The sequence below is a fragment of the Lonchura striata genome, chromosome 4, assembly GCF_046129695.1.
Source record: "Lonchura striata isolate bLonStr1 chromosome 4, bLonStr1.mat, whole genome shotgun sequence".
NCBI classification, from domain to species: Eukaryota; Metazoa; Chordata; class Aves; order Passeriformes; family Estrildidae; genus Lonchura; species Lonchura striata.
The window spans coordinates 39,558,707-39,572,456 of NC_134606.1; the positions used below are offsets into that span (position 1 = coordinate 39,558,707).

Below are 13,750 nucleotides of genomic sequence, written 5' to 3' on the forward strand. Positions count from 1 at the left end.
TTTCTTTTTCAAATTAGTTGCCCAGGTAGTTGCACTAATAACCAGAAGGATACAGAAAGCATCACTCTTAAATCAATTTGACACTGGAGAAAGTTCATATTTTATAAGTGAGAATTAATAATCAAAGACTCAGGCTGCCTGTTCCTGGAAGCTGAGTTTTCACCACGGATTTGTGATATCACAGGCAAGTTGGAGGTTGCAAAGGACTGTGATCTCACAAGAGCAAGGTGGACATGTTCAATAGATTACATGTTTGGAAGTATTATTACTTATTCTACTTATTGAACTAGTTATAGTGACCTCCTCAATGCTCCCTTTCTCAGACCTTTGTTTTTCTCAGTGTTGCTACAACAGAGACTAATGTACGAAAGGAAAGAGACACTCTTCTTTTAATATGGTCTCCAGGTAATACACTAACACTGTAAGAAACAGAACTTAGATCATCATAACAATACCTCAGCTGGCTTAACTAAAAAGCAAAAGACTAGCAAATAAAACAAAAGTGCACAACTCTGAATAGTTAAAACTAGCATTTAGTGAAAACATGTAATTCTTAGCATTTTTGTAGCAGGATAGAGAAGTTAATGACACCATAAAATGTATTTTTTTCTCCTAAACTATGTTTCAAACAGTAACATTCATATTTATATGTTTTGATAACTGCTAGATGTGCTTCACAGTCTTTGTGCTAAACCAATGACAGTTCACAAACTTTAGCTATTCTTGGAGAGTATGAGGGGGGGTAGGGTATACAACATTTATCACACATATTTCTGTACAACTGTGTTCAAGACTTTCCACAGGTACTTTGTTCTCAATTCAGATTTAAACCTCCATACCATTTTCTATATACCTCTGCATAAAAAATAGAACAATGTGCTAAACTGTCACTACCAAAATCAGTGATTGCCATCATGGGCCTTTTAACCAAAATTACAGTGACTGTTGGTTAGTTTGAATGCTGCCTTGCATCTCTCTCCCCTACAGTTTTTGACACTGCCTATGAAGCAAATCTTTATTCTTACTATCTTTATTGGTGGGTGTACTTTGACTAAAACTCCATGCAAAATTAATGAATCAAAACAATATAAAGTATATGACACAAACTTTATTTATGGATAATCAGATTATTGGGGTTTAGTAGTCTGGTAATATTTGAGTTAAATTTGTGCAGGAAGAATAAATATCTATTTGGACATGGTATCTCCAGTCTGATTTACTGAACATAAGAGAAATCCTCCAATTGCTTTCAATAAATCAGGAAATCTACCTAAAATATTAGATGTGCCGATGTTTCACAAAAAAACATCCAACATTCTTTGGATTAGGTGCTACAGGAAAATTATTGTAGACTTGTTTCCTAGAAGAAAATGTGGGCAAAACCTCAGTGATATTGATGAAACCTAAAGGAATAACACCAGGTGTGTTTGTATATTAAAAAGGGTCAAGAACTTTGAAATTAAGAAGGCAAGAGTAAAATTTTGAGGTGTATATTGAATTTAGAAAAAAAGATTACATGGCTCAAATGAAGTAAGATAAAGACAATGCAATAAAAGAATATAATTATATAAATGATTTTTTGGTATTATGCAAATGAGATGCTTTCCTTTTTTATGAGTTTATTAAAACTTTAATAATTTAATTATTATTAACAAAAGTCCATTAAAGTCAACTGGTTTTTAGAGCACAGTACAGCCGCAGTCCACAAAATCAGAAGAATTAATCTTCCTCTGTAAGGAAAGACTATGTGGCTAAATTTTCATTTTACGTATATGTCAAATTATTAAAAACAAACAACTTCCCTTTTTCATCTTAGTTGGGATGAAGTATGACATTTGAAATGCCCACGTCTCAGGAGAGCACTTTTCTAAAAATTCTGATCTGCACTGTGCAGTGTAGTTCATAGATCTCATAGGATGCTTTTATGTATGCTGTTCACTTCTGAGTCATATAAACTTGGAAGAAAAGGAGGAAAGCAATGTAGAGTGAATGTTTGATGTTCTACAGATCGTTCCACTTGTTAATTTTTTCAATAACACAGATTACACTTCTACGCTTCTTCATTTCCCCTTCAGAACACTGCATGTGACAGATACGATGTAGCACACCAAGGAGTTTCTCCTGTTTCATGTTTGATGAAAAAGTCACAAAATATAATGGAAACAAAAAGCACAGCTGTTAATGCCAGCATGAAATTTTGAGCTGTATGTGGGATGACAAAATAGACCATGGGAAGGTGTGCCAAAATCAACCAAACATTCATATTGAGAGTTTCCTAATTATTTTATGTTTATCTAATCAAAACAAACACTGCTGGAAGAGCTCAAGTAGAACAAGGATGATTATTCTTCAAGTCTTGATGCTTAAAACTGGGTATTTAATCTTCAGTTAGACTCTAAGGGAATGTATCAAAATAATTCTCATTGCTTCAGAGCTCATTGAAGGAAACTACATAAGAATAGTCTTATATACTAAATAATAATAAAAAAAATGCCCTACATTTATAATCACAAGAGTTGTCCTTTTTAGGAGATTTTGAAGACTGCATTAGGGAAAAAAAATAATCTACTCATAAAAAGAGAATGTTTGGTTGGTGATATATTTGTAGACTGTACAAAGTTGAATTCTAAAACAGAAAACAGTTCCAAAAGCTACTATATGGAATCAGCTGGAAAAAGTCAATTACAGCTTGGATCAGTCCAAATTTTACTTAATTCCTTCAAAGACAACATGTGGAAAGAATAAATATAAACTGAAGCAAAATTTATGATAGTTTTTCTAATACCACACAAAAATTTGTCAATCCAAAACAGGCTTTATGCACTGACCTGTGTGTAGTAAACTGCAGTCTGGTCATAGGTATGTTGACCTGTTGGATTTATCTACGTATAAAGAATAAGGGCCCTTTGTATACTGACCTTCTTTTGGGTTTAATTACAATCAATTATATGTTTCAGATGGGTATGAATGAGGGATTTGAAGAAAAATGTGAAAGCTAGGGTAGAATCTAAAGCAGGTTGGCCATACATTGAGGTAAGGTTTACTAAACAGTCATTGCTTATAGATTTGAAATGACACTTCTGCATCCTAACATGCAGGATTGGTCTGATTAAACTGTACTTGGTAAATATTCCACAGAATTGGATAGAAATAAAACCCATGCATCAAAATATGTCTAAATAATCCATATTATTTTCCTATTTTGTTTATATGACAATGCACTTTTTCATCCTATCCCAGCTATAATTTTATTTTGCAGCCATTACTCTGTTTCAGATGTTCTCACACACTGTTTCATACATAGTCAAATAGATACACCAGACCAGCTGCAGTCTTTGTTGAATAGATTCAAGGGCAAAAATCAATGAACTTCCTATAATAGTGCTCTTAATGTTTGAAATTAGATATGTTGTACCAGTTTCATTTTTCTGAACTGTTTTTTTAACTCTCTTCTTATAGTGCTGCTGGAATGCTTTTGCATATTCACAGCATGATGAACTTGGCTTTGTTTCTGCATATTTTGTTTTAGAGGGAGGCTACTCCACTGAATATAAATGTACCACCAAATTAGGAAAGAGTGAGGGCATAATCTCCACAATTATTAAACTGTATTTCAAATGATATTTGCACTAAAGCTGCACTACTAGTAAGTTGTGTAATATCTTAGTCTGCTTTGGTACAACAGCCCTGTCTTGGCGGGGGGATTGAACTAGATGATCTCCAGAGGACCCGTCCAACTCTAAAAATGTTGTGATTCTCTGACACTTGTATCTGACTTAGTGTTAAACTCCCTACTGAGTTATTTCTATGTTGCATGATGGGGTTAGCAGTCACAGCTGAGATAGTTAAAACTTCACTCTTACTACTTCTGCTTTGCATCCACAGACACTTAGACTAAAATATGGTCCTATATGAATGGCAGTTTTAAATAAGAAAATGTAACTTTTCTGTGTTTTTATGGCTGGTCTAAGCAATTCTCCTAAAAGGTCTTTGTACTGGTTGGCACCTATAAAAGGTTTGAGTGCAACAGGATTTTATTTTAAAGGGCTTTGGGTAATTATTTGCTATCCAGTCACATTGTTGTTAAGTCTACCATAAGCTGCATTACTAAATCAAATACAGAGTGCAAGTGCATTTTCCTTTTGATTTCTTTCTATCACCTGCATTTTGGGAGTACAATCTAAAAAAAATAGAAAATATATTCCATAAATATCTCATTAATTTTGCCTTTTCTGTATTTGCCAAGTCACTGGTTCTGAAATGCATTCATTATTCAAATTTATCTGGAAGTTTATTAGGTGAATATATTTTAATCTGCAGACAATTTTTAATATATGATTATCAAGATTACCAATTTATATGTGGTTTATTCTTTTCTGTAATAGATATAGACATTCTAACATGACATGCAAATTTATGTTTTCAAGCAGATACTGAACTGAAGTTTTAGTTGTGCAATTCAGTGGCAATTTTTGTTTATAGTTTGCTATTTCTTGGATGAAACAGTAATGATTCATTCCTCTGACTTTCCTCTGCTTCTTTCATTTTGAACAAAACCTTGCTGAATGCTTTCCTTTAAAAAAAAATAGCAGGTGAAACATGAGGTGATCTTATTATATTTATTTTCCCATTCCTCAGTATCGTATGAACTGAGTTTTCTTATCCATTCTCTATCTCTAGCAATTTCTCTTATTCCAGAAATTTAATTCTTTTCTCTCTTTCTCCATTTCACCTGCTTTTTCTTCTATTCTTCAACTCTTTCTTTGGTCTCTTAGTCATTTCTTGTTATCTCTACTTCCTGTACTCAGTTATCCAGAGAATCTTTTTGTCTGTGATTTTGTCTTCCCATTTAACCTCTTTGGTTGTTTCAGTGATGTTTCTCTCAGGAAATGCCCTTTCCTGAAAATATAACTATCTGTCCTTCAAATCCTTGTCTTCTGTTCCTGTTTTAATGTTGCCAATTCCATACTAGTTGTCACTTCACCTAATCCACACCTCTCTGTCTAGACTTCAGCTTTAGTTTTTTCTCTATCACCCCTCAAAACTGTGAAAGACAGCAATGTATAGTAAAATACCTCCCATATGAAACATGTTACTAGTTGCAGAACAGTAAGTTTATGTTGTGATGATTTCAGGTGGAGGAAGGAGAGGCTTTCTGGGTTTATTCACCTGGCTGCTGCCTTGAAACTTGACTTCTGCCTCTTTGGTGCTCAGTAAACCGCTAAGAACAAACACCTCATAGGTGATTAGCAATTATATGTGCCTGAAGAAAATACCTTTTCCAAGTAGGCATTGTCTCACCCATATCTATTCACTGAATGAAGCGCTGCTGGAGAAAACCACTGGTGGTGTGATAGAATATAAATGATTACAGATAAGTGCAAAATGAGTATGCATCTTTCACCTGCATTTCCAATCTGATTATTTATTTAGCATCTTAGCTGACTTTTATTAAAGCTTTCTAATGTAAATTTACATGAATTTCACTTGATGTCTTAAATATCTATACTTGTGAGTAGCACCTAATATACTTTTATAATGTGTGCTATGAACTGTGTAAATCTCTGAATCTGAAACTTCATAATGATGTTGGCTTCCTGACTGAAAACAAATAACTGATTTAGCAGAGAAGCAAATGCAGAAGTGTGGTATGTATTCTGATCCTGCTTCAAGATGTTGACAGTGTAACTGTATTGTCTGCATCTCTGGAGGTTTTTAGTGAAATAATAGTGTGTGTATTTTTTGTAGCACACGCTAAGCAAAGTGAGCACAGCAGGCATTTTTACTGTGACTATTTTTCCTGAATCAACAGTATTGGATTATATCAGGCAAGCAGAACCATTTATGCTAAAAGGCAGGCTACTGTGCTTTTTCTGAACTCTCTTTGAAGTTCAGTTGTGTGTCTTTTTGTATTGTACTGAAATATTGGATCATCACTATTGATGACTTGTAATCACTGCTTTTAAACTGACATATGGATTGATAAGGCAGGATTATCCTATGATTAAGAAAGAATAAGAAATAGGAAACTTCTGTTCCCAGCATTGCCCCAGATTTCTTTTGTAACTGCTTAAACAGCTTAGCCTCTCAGTATTTTTCCCATTTAAGCAAAAAGAAGACATCTGTGCTTTCTTTTTCTTGTGGAAGTATATAGAAGTAATGTGATCTGTATTTGTGAATAGTAGTAAGGTAATCAGATATGTTAAAGATAAACACAAAAATTTCTTTTATAATGAATTTCAACAACTTTTTTGTAATTGCTTTTAAAACCAAAATAAGTTCTTATTTTTTCCTATTTTTTTTCTCCCAAATTTTATTAATGTGTGATATTCATGTGTGACTGGGTAATCCTTCTCAAATTTCTAAAAATTCACAAAAATGATGAACAAGAACCTATTTGGCCTATTTTTGACTTCAATAGAAATTACATAAAGGGTAGGATAAACTACAAAGAAGGAGGTCATTTAAATGAATATTTAACAAGCTGTAATGCACTCTTTTTTTTTTTTTCCTTCTTGAGTAAAGCACTTGGAGAAAATTTGATTTTTTTTGGCAAATCAAATCTCAACTTTTCAAATAGCACTGTACTGGTAAAAATAGATTTTTCTACATATAATTGGATAGTATGTCATATGTAATTAAAGGTCTGTCACTTTAAATTAGATAAGTTTTGGAGTAGAGATGGCTGATTCCTTAATTAGATTCATTGAGAGGAAAAAACTGAGGAGTCTCAAGTAACCATTTCACATCCCTCATATTATCTAAAAAATATGTGCTTATTAATATTTAACATTATATTAGTGACAGGTGTAAGTTGGTTTCTTGTGATTGTCAGAGTTTATCAAGTGACCTATGAAAAAGAAAGGAAAATGAAGTCAAATTAATAAAATGTGTACAGAATCTAAGACTACCTCTTTCATTTCATCCCAGGAACTACTTTATAAGTAGAAGTATGAAGATATCCTTTTTCTTTTAGGATGTTGGAAAGACAAAGAACGATTCTGACTGAGTAGTGCTGTGAACTAATATGCAGAAGAATGGCATTGTCTCCCAGCTGAAAAGTTCACTGCATTCTTTACCATATGTAGTTATTGTAATATGAGTATAAACCTTTGATGAGATTTATCTCTTAAAGAAATGAGAAATTCTGCTGTATCAAAGTCACATAAGCCAGAGTACTCTTTCCATTTAATATTCCTTGTGCTCTTCTGCGACAAGCTGATTGGTCTCAAGGAGAGATAGGCTAAGATGTGTCTACATATCTTATTATATTCTCCTCTTGTTATCCAGAAGTGTAGGAAAAGTCTCTTACCCTGTACAGATATCAGAGTTCACAGACCTACTTGCTTCAAAGTCAGTAAGTGCATTCTTTGAAGAACTGGTTCCTTTATATTCTCTTAGTGCCACTGGGGATGGGATCAGAAGCAGGATGAGATACATGACTAGGAGGGCATTAGGCTACACAACACTGGATATTAATTTAGACTTTTGTTCCAGACATGCAATTATTATTTTATTGGCCTATTCCCTAGGAAAACCCACTTGAAAATAAGCGATTGTGCTTTATCTCTATCAATGAGATTTAGGAGAAATGAAGGAAGAAGCCTGAATGTCTTTCCAAAATCTTTTGTGATGCTTAATTCCTGTAGTAGTGCATAAAAGGAACATAAGGATGATGCTTATCCCCTGCTCATGGGGATTTTTATTGGTTTGGAATAGGTTACCTAAACTGCAGTGACAGTGGGTATGAACAACTTGCCAGTGTGCCTCAGCAGCAGGTTAAGGCATGTTATTGTTCTGGGTTTGGTGCTGGTGTTTTTTAACAAGGCTCTCCATAGAGTTTTTAAGTGACTGTTGCAGGTCACAGACTAGTGGAAAACACAAAAAAATGGTAAAGGAACAGAGAGAGGCCCTTACAGAAATTTTGCTTAAAAATAAATCCAGCTTTATGAGGCTGATATGAGGTGCTTGCTACTTCATTGATAAAATTTCAAAAGCTATCTTTTCTGTAAAATGTAAAACAATATTTTTCTGGCACAGGCTAGCTAAAGTCCTCGCTACATACTATATGTCTCTGGAAATCACCTGTGAGGGACTTTGAGGAAATGAACTATAAAATAGAGGATATTCTGTATTAGTGGACAGAAATAAATCAAATGGCAAATTAAAATGATATGGTAATTTTTTTACAGAGGTCAGGATTACTACCACAGAACTTCATATGTAAAAAATCAAAAATCAAAATACTTTGAAAAACTGTCTTAAAGAATAAACAAGCTTAATCCAACGACTTTGCGATTCTTGTTAAAATTCTCATTGTGGTTTTAATAAAATTTTTAATGTAAAATATTTTTATATAAACACAACATGATATATTTAATTTACTAAACATTTAAATAGTTAAGAGCTGCCAGATTCTAAAATGTAGAGTATTAGCTCTTTCCCTTCCATCAGTGAATACCTTCAGCTATTAAGTTCTCTCACTTGGTTATTTGCTTTAAGTACTACAGTCAATATAACAAGGACTGCCCAGAGGAGAAAAAAAAAAGGCTGAATTAATGTTCTGATTTAAATCTATTAGAAAGATTTTTACCCTTTTTACAGGCTTTCTTTGGCATGCAGTGCTAAAATTCCCCAGTAGGTGCCCTAAGAGATCTCTTATAAATGTTATCACTACGCACTGAAACGGACTATCTGCAGCTTTCTCTTTGTGTGGAGTTTTTTTTTTTAATAGAATCTGTATTAGCTACTATCGAGTGGTAGCATACTTTCAGATTTCAACGATAATGAATAATGAAATTATTTGATCCCAAATGAAGTTGAAAAAAAGCTAGATGATATGAAATTAAATATTTATCCTCATTGCCTAATTCTTTTCCAATAGTAATTTTTAATGTGGATATTAGTTCTGTAGTATATTATCTCCTTCCTATTTAATCAGTTGTTACTTTATTTTCACAAGATAAGAATGGGGACAATGTCATCTTGTCAGAATCACTATCATTGCAAATCTGCTACACACTGAAATTAATTTACAGCATTCATTTTATTAGACATAATTAAAAAAATCTACAGATCTAACCTCAGAGTCTAGGCTTCCCCCCACACACTCTGAGTCTACATCTGTTATTTTGTGGCATGCATTTGAATTATTTTTGATGAATTTCAAAGGTGGTTTCCTATGGATATTCTCAGCCTGGCAGAATCTCTCTCTTTTTCTCTCTGAGTGAACTGAGAATATCCATAGATTCCTTGTGTGTGAACAATAATCATATTTCTTTTATTTGGGTCCCTTTGGGAGAACTGGCTTTGAGGAGATATGGGGAAAACCTTAATGTGCCTTTATGATTCTTGCTGTCATTTGGGAGATCTCCTGTGACAGATGGTTGGCACAACCTTTCTCCAAGCCATGAGTAAGCTAATTTTCCTCTCTGCCATTTGCCAGTGTCTGTCATTCTAGTGCTCATGATGCCCTGCTGTTATCAAAGCACCAGTCTCAATGCATTTCTTGTGCTTTTTGTTCAGGACTGAGTTTATGGTGGATGCACTATCATCTTTCATTAAAACATTGAACAGACATTGAGTAAATTAGACCAGTGGAAAATGAGGGAAAGATGCATGTGTCCAAACTTCACGCTGTGTGTGTGCAAGAGAGAGAGAGAGATTTGGAGGATTATTCATGCTGTCTCATATCAGAGCATCCTGAGAGTTCCTTTGCTGTCATTGACTTCAAGCTAATCAATGATCTTCACTAGTAGCAGCTGCACTGAAGGGGCAGCTGTTGTCTTCAAAAAAAAGAGGAATAATTTGTTAAGAAAAAATAGAAATCGAATCCTACAAAGGGAAGTACTTTGGACTGTATATTTTGAAATAAGATTTCATTATTAGAATTTATAATGTCTAAAATTATTTTGATATTAAGCTACAAATATAATTGTGTTTAAAGTGCTGCATATTCTTCATTCAAAGACAAAAATAACTAATTTTTTTTGGTTTTTTTTCATCTTATTACCACATTGTAACTGTTGCAAAGTTTGGAACAACAAATTAATTAACATTTGGTAGTATCAGATATTAATATCCTAAAGTTTTGGTAACTATTAATAGGAATGCTTTTCAATTCACACGTTTAAAGATTGATCACAGAAAACTAAAATTTTGTTACTGAACTTGCAGGTGGTGACGGATACCAAGCCACACAGAAATCACTGGAATAATCTAAAGTGTAACTAACAAGGCAAGTTTTTGAAATGTCCTATTTTTCTCAGTTACTGATTTTTAACACAAAATCCCAAGCACAAATTAAAAAAAAAAAATTGAATTAATTGTGTTAGAAGTGCTAGTGGTAGAAAAGCCAAGAGAAATAAAACTAGTCACTTCTGACAAACGACACTCTCTAATTCTGCATTCATTTTGGGTGCAATGCTGTTTATGAGAAACATAGCCCCTTCTCCAGAATTTTTTACAGTAGAAAAGGAGATACAATTTAGTCAAAGAAAGTAACTATTGTTCAGTGAGTTTTGAAGAGGCTGTGAAGTCTAAGATTAAATGTTCTGGTCCTGGTTTTTGACTACTAACTGTATTTAAACCACAGCACGGACAATATTGAATAGATTGTTAAAACTTTTATCATCTATTATTTGCATTAACTTCCTTTTAATATATAGAGACTTTGATCTTCTCTTTATCTTGCATAAAACTTCCTGCTATACCAGATATTATATTAAGCATCATCTCATAAATACAAATTAGAGACTCTTTATTAATAATATCTATAGTCTAAACAAACATAAAGCAGCTTTGAAGTTCTTTTGTGTTCCTTATCTTGACAAGAAAATGCCAGTGCTTACTGGATGTGTTCTCTGCCCAATGGCAAATGCTTCAAATATAGTAGTTGGGGCAGAAAATATAAAAACCAGGCATAACTGATTGTCAAGCACATGGGGCTCAGGAGTATACCAAACAGAAAACTGTCTGGCACATTATGTGGGATGTGCCAGATATGATCATAAAATATCCAAATTAGGACTATGGAAATCAGAAATATACTACTAAACAGCAACAGTATAGCAACAGTATAGACTAGCAATTAATTGTTAGGCACAGAATAAGATCTCCATTGCAATAATACATATTGGTCTGTATTGCATCCAATAAAGTAATATCCCAGTCACTCTGTGGATGAAAATGTTTGAACTGCAAAGTGATGATGTAATGTATGGGACACAACAAGAATTAAAAAATTCATTTACATATTTTGTGTGTGAGTAAAGAAGATTCAAAAATGTAAAAAATTGAGCTTACAAATAATAGCCATTAAGCAGAAGACAGAAAGACAGAAAGATGTCAGGATATGAATGAACCAAATTTATATCCCAACTATGTTCTATAACTGATACAGATCCAAAATAGAGGAAAAATTAGAAAATATGTATGTGCTAAAAATACATTAATTTTAATTAAATACTAGCTTTTAAATTGATAGCTCAGTGAGTTTACAAAGAATAAAGGCACGTATGATCAGATAAACACACTCAGAATTGCAAGGATGCCAAGATACATTAAGATATTACACAATTGTATCGTTATTTACACTGAAATTTAGGAGTGAAAGTCCTCACAAGATACAGAGATTTTCGGAATTTTGAGGGTCTTCCACATGCTAGTTTGGGGATTTATTGTCTACTAATTTGCAAAGCTAACCAGTAAGTTATGATACGTCAGACCTTGCATAATTTGACCTGTTTCCCGACTGCTTCAATAATTGGGTTACATAAAACATCTACGTAATTGTTGATTGTTTGTTTCATGTACTTTCATAATGGCAAAGGAGAATGGTTGAACAAGGTCCCTATTCATCATCACATTTCAATTCCCCTCAGTTTCAAACAAGCCAGTTTGGTGTTTACCTCCATCCCATGAGAGTTTCTGGTGCAGCTGTGCTAGTAGACTCAGTGTCAATTTTGTACTGCAAAAATTGTCCTTAAATAGTGCAATTATATTGTCTGTACTTTGCAAAAAAACTGAGAGGGCTTAAGAGAAAAATGAGAAGTAAAATAATAGGGTTTCATAAATGCAACCCAGATGCCAGACAAGCTGCCTTCATGATAACTGGCAATTAGAAAGGGTTGGGTCAATGAAAGTCTGCTTTATTTGGCTTTATACTCCACACTTTGTGTGTCGAAGTTAATCATGTTCCTTCTTGCAGTGCCATGACCTAATTATCAGCCCAGTAAGAACTCCCTCAAAAAACAGTAATAAGCTAATGCAATCCAACCTGTCCTGTTTTATTATTTCCCATGTTAACTAGTTCCGTTTTTAGGTTTGGTATTTACCATACCTAAAACCATTTATTTTTCTTTCTTACTGCATGTTCATTCCACATGTAGACACAAGCGTAATTAACCTAGAAAGCTGATGTACGTCAGAGCAGCTGACCTCTGTCTGGCTTTACCCTAGCCATGGATGATTTAAAGACAGTTTAATACTTTAATCTGTAACGTATTTTCCCAAAAGGCACGAAACAGGTAACCTATAATGGCATGAGGAGTAGATACTTAATTTCCATAATGATTTCACATTGAAGATGAAAGAGCTACTCCTTAAAAGTGGTAGAATGGATAGCAAATTGATTTAAAAGTAATAAATCAGATAACTAAAATTGTTATCTCACCATGAAGCAGATTCAAGTGAGACTTCAGAATACTGTTTCTCTGCTTAACTTCACAGAAATATATCTCTAAGTTTTTAGGCGATTAGTTTCCAGTTGGATGTTTTGTTTTGATTGTTCTTGTTCATCCAAAGGCACCTCTTCTCGTGCTTATAATTGAAGCATGTAATTAACGGTCTTATCTCAAGGTGATTTTTCCCCCCCTTATGTTTTGCATAACTAAATAAGATTCCAAATCACACGTCCACGTTTCTGGCAAGAGTTACCAGGGACCTCTACCGTAGCATTCAAGCACCTCAACCTGGTGTGGACGCTAGGGCTTACCGATACAGGTGCGCCTCCAGCATACTTGAACTTTGACATATTGATATATTAAAGCTTACGATTATTGCTTAACATCCCCCTGCTTGGAACACGCCGGCACAACACCCCTCTGTGCTCCAGGGGCGAGCTGCTCGCTGTTTCACAGCAGTTGCTCCTCGCTGCCGGCGCCAGCATCTGCGCGGGCCGGGGCTCAGCGGGGCCATGTCCGTGCGGAGGGGAGGCCGAAGGAGGGCTTCGGTGACCTCTGCGGCTAACACCCCCCTGCCGGGCTCGCCCCTCGGCGAGAAGTGCTGGGGCAACACGACGCGTCCCAGCCGGCCGGCCGGTAGCAAAACGCGGCGGAGCAGAAGAGGGAGGCGGCGGAGCGCAAGTTTGGGAGCCCGCCCGGCGCAGGGGGCGGGCGGGGGCGGTGCGAGCGGCGGGCGGCGGCGGGGCCGGCGGGAGCGCTGCTGTCCGCGCCGCGCCGGGTGCTGAAGGGCGCCCGCCGCTCCAGCGGCGCCTCGGCCGCGCCTCGCCCGCCGCCTGCGCCCTGCCCGCGCTGCGCCCCGCGTAGTCGCTCCCTCCCTCGCTCCTCACCGGATCGCGGCGGAGCCGCTTGTGGCTTTGTTAAAGGAAGAAGTGCTCCTCTCTTTGCGATTTGCACGAGGACCCGCCGAGCTTTGGTTTTGGGTTTTTTTTCCCCCCTCGTGGATTTTAGTGACTCTTGGACAAGGTAAGCAGCAATACCAATATATAGACACACACATATACGTATTT

The 13,750-nt window shown here is 35.6% G+C and overlaps 1 protein-coding gene across 4 annotated transcripts in view; it reads left to right on the forward strand.

Moving 5' to 3' along the window:
* Positions 1 to 13,750, forward strand: part of FSTL5 (follistatin like 5) — a 365,217-nt gene that overhangs the window by 81,665 nt on the left and 269,802 nt on the right. For 2 of the 4 annotated variants that reach the window (XM_021536555.3, XM_021536556.3), the window contains exon 1: positions 13,482 to 13,706. The exons of the other annotated variants lie outside the window; for them this stretch is intronic. The gene's annotated coding sequence lies outside the window, so the exon portion shown is untranslated. Of the gene's footprint in view, positions 1 to 13,481; positions 13,707 to 13,750 lie in introns of those variants that run through there. 4 annotated transcript variants of the gene reach the window in all.